This window comes from Coregonus clupeaformis, chromosome 10, assembly GCF_020615455.1.
Source record: "Coregonus clupeaformis isolate EN_2021a chromosome 10, ASM2061545v1, whole genome shotgun sequence".
Lineage (NCBI taxonomy): Eukaryota > Metazoa > Chordata > Actinopteri > Salmoniformes > Salmonidae > Coregonus > Coregonus clupeaformis.
This window is the reverse complement of record NC_059201.1, coordinates 15381856-15387855: the sequence shown is the minus strand read 5'-3', so window position 1 is coordinate 15387855 and position 6000 is coordinate 15381856. Positions and strand designations below refer to the sequence as shown.

Sequence of the window (6000 nt, the reverse complement as noted above, 5' to 3'; positions counted from 1 at the left end):
CTCTGATGCAATAATCACCCTCCTGAATGATCACTGGAAGCTGAGGATAGACGTCCTTAAATTCTACTTATTTCTCATAAGGTGGGGGTATTTTTGCTGAATCCGTATGTGAGAAAGGTGTATTGACTTCTGCCATTAGTTTTTCTGTCACCTTCACCTCTTTTACCATTTTCTCTATACCTCTGTTTCTTTTATCGTTGGTATCTTTCATCAGTTTTTGTCCTTCATTTTCAAACAGCTTAAGAACACCCAGCTCTCTTTGTCTTTTTTCTTTAGGTTGTTCCCTTTTTTTCCCCTTCTTTTGATCTGCCTTATAAATTGACAGAATCACTTTCATTATGTTGATGACGTCAGGGTTAAGAGTCCCTTCCACTGGCCATGGTTGTTCAATGTCAGGCCAACGTTTATTCCATTTTCCAGATAACCTTGCAATATCATTAACTAGAGGATTACTATTTTGTACTACATCAACAGGAGTAATTACTTTCATAGTTTTGATGTCCTTTTTCCCCATTGTAACAACTCTTTTATAATCCTTTATTGTGAATTATTTTATTATTTTCGACTATGTAGCTTATGGTTCCCTCCCTATTTTTGTTTTTATTTTTTCTTTATTTTTTATTGTTTCTATCTTTATTTTTTAAAATTTATTAATTAAACAATGAATGAATGAATTAAATAATTAATCAATATATATATATATATATATATATATATATATATATATATCTATTTTTTTTATCTATTTATTTTACCAATTTATTAATTAGTGGCAATCTTACCACATCTGATCAGGAAAAGTAAAGGAAAGTAGTCAACTTCAGAGCAACCCAAAAAGAAAGACCTGTAATCCAGCAACACTACAGCACTCACAAACCAATTGCTTAATAAGCACCCAATGACCTTAATTTTACAGAACAATGTCAGTGCTCGATTTCCAACACAACTCTAATCAAACCAACTCATGCACAAAAAACTCCAATATGCAATTACATCAATTGATCAGTCTGTTGCCAAGTCCCTGTCAAATGGTCACAACATGAAATATGCTAGGCACACAAAATATCCTGTATGGGAAGGTAAGTTTTGTAAACAGAACAGTACTGGCCTTAATTTGACTGGATCCGTTGCAGCCCACACTGTCGCGTGATGTACTTGTCAGCACCTCCTCTCTCTCTCTGTCTCCTCCTTCTCGTCTCTCATATGAAGAAGAACAAAGGAACAGACAAGAATTTAGTATTTTATGCACTCACTGGGTTATTTCAACCATGCAATACTCCTCTGTTCACATTCGCGCTAAGAAATAAGCAAACAGTTTAACTCAGGAATATTATAGATAGATCAATAACATTTTACTTTATTTATTTTTAATCCGTCAACTTATCTCTAATTTATCAATTCAATAGGTCTCAATCAAATAGTTTCATCGTTAAGCAACAGCCGATTTAACAAACAGAATACTTTATTAGTGTGTAAGTCTCCCCTTCTGCTCTATCTGCTCTGAGTCTGCGTCTCCCAGCAGCTCAGTGCAGGCAGGGAAGTGGCATATTTGCTCTACGCAACTCTAAACTCATAAAATCCCACGCATGCGTAGTTCATTCACCAGTGCGATTTCAGAGTGAGAAGAGCTCCTAAGCAGCTCTCTCCAAGCTAAACAACAGAAAGTAGACAGACCAGCTGTCCCTCCGTTATTTCCCCCAACAGACTAACAGTAACACTTAACAGAACTCACAAACCAACACAAAACATAGAACACAAATCCTACTTTTAAGTTTCTTAACTTCACTTATCCTAATCTGCAGATTTATAGTTATTTTCTTATCCATTACAAAACATCTCTATATACTCTTAAAAACTCCTCCCTGTAGGCTCATGATTTTCTAATAGTTAGTAAACGTTCTCTTTTTATAGAGACTCATAAGATTTTTTACCTTAACGTCCTTCCAGGGGGCTCATATATATTTAACAATTATTAACGTTCTCACCAACGGAGACTCATAAGATTTTTTTACCTTAACTTACATATTTCCTTACAAAAAACAAAAAAACCCTGTTCTCAACCAAAACATATATATGTATATATCTCTAACATAAATCTTATCCTAACATGAGTCGACACACAGTTTAAACACAACAGAGACGTCTTTATTTTATAATTTTTTCTCCCCCCCACACACACATACACAGTTTAAGAGGCTTATATCCGTTCCTACGGACCTCTAAGGCAGCATTCTACCCCCATCGCGCCGTTTTTTCATTGTTCCTAAATTTATGTTACCACGAGTTTGCAGATATCCAATGAGCGGTTACATCGAACATATACCTCGTCAACTATAAGTCGAGCGGTAACTTGCAACCGAATGTATCTACCACAAACTCCAGTCCCCGAGACTGACCTAAAAACAACCTAATCAGTTTTCAGGATTTTCGGCCCATCCTAATGATCGCCTCGTTTGAGGGATTGCCATAGATTTGCGATGTCCTAATTTGTATACATTTTCCTTGGCCTTATTCCTTCATTCTATTCTTTTTCAATTTTCCTCAAGCAAAAATCCCTGTGTCCAGTATTATCAATACCTATAGACACTCCCCCCTGTTTGCGTTGCTTCCAACGCAAACAAATTTAGAAATTTAGAACGGACTCTTATCCCACAGCAAATAACAGCAAAATGCACACATAAGTCTTTCAAACGGTACATCTCCCCAGCGCACACACCCACATAAGCAAACGAACCGACCAGCGCACAAAATTGTGAGAAATCTCACCTTATGTGCCGGCGTCTTGAGCGGGAGTCACTTCGTAGCTCATGAATGGAACGCTGGAGAGACGCAACACGTCCCAAAGGTCCTCGTCGCCATTCTGTAGTAACTAAATAATGATGCTAATTATGCTGTGAGAACAAGGAATCCGCTGACACTGTACTTTGATTATAAAGGTTTATTATATCAAAAGATTTCAGCGTCAATTTACAGACTTCTGCAGGCATCTGGAGAACAACCGACCCGATCTAATATGTTGTTACTCTCCGTCCTTTGTTTCAATCATGGTATTTATATCCTATGCCCTATGTAACATAATATGGGTGTTTTCCCATAAACCAATCCAATAAACCAATCTCACACCATTTGCAAACATCAACAAAGTCATACACTGTTTAGACACTACATTATCATCACAACTTGTCCAGAGAGTCGGCACTTTTTGCAGTACACGTCCTTGAGCGCGGTTTAACAAAGTGGCAGTGTTCGTGTATGTGAGACACAAGTTCTTATCTCGCCCTACTCCCTAACAGCTCCTCACATGAATCACAGCTTGTTATGTTAAACAACCCACATCAGTACAGTACAAACCCACTATGTTTAATCATCAATGCATTCCTTCTAAGCTAGGCATCACATCCAGTTATAAGAAAATAGATCCCCACACCATCCATATTGGATTTCTATTTGCCATATATTTTTCAACTGCATTGCTGTAATTGAAGTAATAATCTCCTCTAACTGCAAAGGTGGATCAATTTCCTCTCTCTTCTCTGTACTAATGGTAGGAGTTTCCAAATTGTCAATAAAATCATTCATAATTAAATTGTCTTCAAGTGATTCTGATGTGTAAAGATCTGAATAAAATGTTTTGAAAGTATTATTGATTTCAGTGGGACTAACTGTTAAAACACCCGAGGTGTTGTGAATTTGAGGGATAAGCTGTGAGGCAGAGTTGCACTTGAGTTGATGAGCTAGAAGTCGACCAGCCTTTTCTCCATGCTCGTAAACAAAACTATGTGCACAGAGTAACTGCTGCTCAGTCTTATCTGTGGATAGTAAATTGTACTGAGCTTGAAGACTCAGCCTTTCTTTGTTAAGTTCTGGTGATGGCGAGGCGGAGTATTGTTGGTTTAATTCCAGAATGGCGTCGATCAGCTGTTGGTTATTTTTCTGTTGTTTATTGAGTAGAGAGGAATAGGAAATCATTTCACCTCTAAGAACAACTTTTAGTGTTTCCCAAAGTGTAGATGGAGAGATCGAATCTGTTTTAATTGTCTCAATAAAGACATCAATTGCATTCGATAGAACGGTGCAGAATGAATTGTTTGAAAGTAAAGATTAGTTAAGTCTCCATGGGGGGCGATCTGTATAATTCAATGAGAATGAGAGGTCAAGCAACAGAGGAGCATGGTCACTAACAACAATGGCAGAGTATTCTACTTTCTTAACAGAGGGGAGAAGGGCTTGATCTACGAAAAAGTATTATATTCTAGAATAGGAGTGGTGCACGTGAAAAGAAAGGAAATTCTTTGTTACTGTGAAAAAGGAATCTCCATGGATCTACACATCCTGCCTGGCTCATAAATGCAGACAAAGCTCTGGACATTTTTGAGGGAGATAATGATCTAGAATTTGAACGGTCCAAGACTGGATGGATCACACAATTCAAGTCGCCTCCAAAAATTAAATAGCGTGAGTTGAGATTGGGCAGCAAATAAATACGTTTGTTAATAAAATCAACATCATCCCAATTGGGAGCATAAACATTTACAAGCAAAACAGAGGTGCAAAAGAGAGAACCAGATACCATAACAAAACGCCCCTGTGGATCCGAGATTATGTCAGCAGCGGTAAATTGTACTTTCTTATGAATAAGTATTGCTGTTCCCCTTGCCTTAGCATTGAATTTTGAATTGAATATTTGTCCTACCCAAGCTTTACGGAGTCTACCATGATCTGCTGTACACAAATGTGTTTCTTGTAAGAATACTATATATCGGTTTTTAAATTCTTAAGATGAGCAAATACTCTAGCCCGTTTAACCGGGCCGTTCATTGCCTTGACGTTCCAGCTTGTAAACCTAATAGCTGACCCCCCAACTCCCACCCCAATATCTGTAGTGTCAGTCATAAAAAATTGAGATTACTAAATTAAGACTAGAATAGAGATGAAAACCCTGTATAAGACCACCGGTCATATCTTGTGACAAAAGAAAAAGCATGTACTGAAAAGTTAGGCAAAATACTGTTGAAGTACAATGTGTAACAATCAAAAGGGTTAATTAAGGCAAACAACGTCCCCCGAATATAAAACCCTCAAAATAACACAACAAAATAAACACAGTACAAAATAACACTGTCCTATGTTCGCCTCTAAGGCGGACTGCAGGCTTCCCCAAATAGGGTCAAACTCCCGGTTAACCATCTGTCACTTAACTTACCCTACACAAGAGGGCTCCCAATTATTAACAGAATGATTTACAACGGCAGTTTTAAATAGTTTAAACTAAGATGAACTAAAATATTAACAGTGTCACTCAATAGTCGAGCAGCCAAATCCTCCATTGGCTTTTACAAACGCAAATAGCAAAATAAAATGCTTCTGTTGGTCAAGACTTCAACCCATGGGTTGTGTTAAGGACGTGCTCCATGCCACGCTCCCGCAGCCTCACCGCGCAACTGTGCTCACAACTACAGGGAGTGAAATATGATACTCAGGCGCAGCCAGACCACAAAGACTACAGCAGGGAACGCACCCCATAAACACTGAGGCCAAAATATTCCAACATCAGTGAATCTCAGTAGAGGCGAAAGCTAAATATATCCAAACACCCACTCAATCAAACAAATGCATTACAATCACAATGAAAGCAAATGCAAACCCTGAGATTGTAGCATTATTAAATTGTCTTTAGAGGTAAATGACTTGCCAACGCCAACTTAGTTCAAACAAAAACATAACAACCCCACGTTAGCTATTTAACATGTGTTACTAGTGCCAGCCAAAGTTACTTACATGGATAAAGGTCTACGTTCAGTCGATTCTAGGTGTCGCTAGCTAGGTAGTTGTCCATATGTCAAGCTATATCTCAGCTAGCTAGCCGCTAGAAATGGTGGAGAAGTGCTTAGCTAAATCCACTGCCACATTCAAATAGCCCAGTCAGTGCTTGAGCACTCTGGTTTTTGTTGTGCATTGCTAGCAATGCTAGCAAGTCAGCCTATATGTCCCTGTTGTCTG

At 38.2% G+C, this 6000-nt stretch overlaps 1 long non-coding RNA gene across 1 annotated transcript in view; it reads right to left on the bottom strand.

Moving 5' to 3' along the window:
• Nucleotides 1-1101: 1101 nt before the first annotated feature.
• The window catches only part of LOC121575208, a 24318-nt gene continuing 19419 nt past the window's right edge, over nt 1102-6000 (bottom strand). Inside the window, exon 5 of the long non-coding RNA XR_006002307.2 lies at nt 1102-1198. This is a non-coding gene — a long non-coding RNA (uncharacterized LOC121575208). The remainder of the gene's footprint in view (nt 1199-6000) is intronic.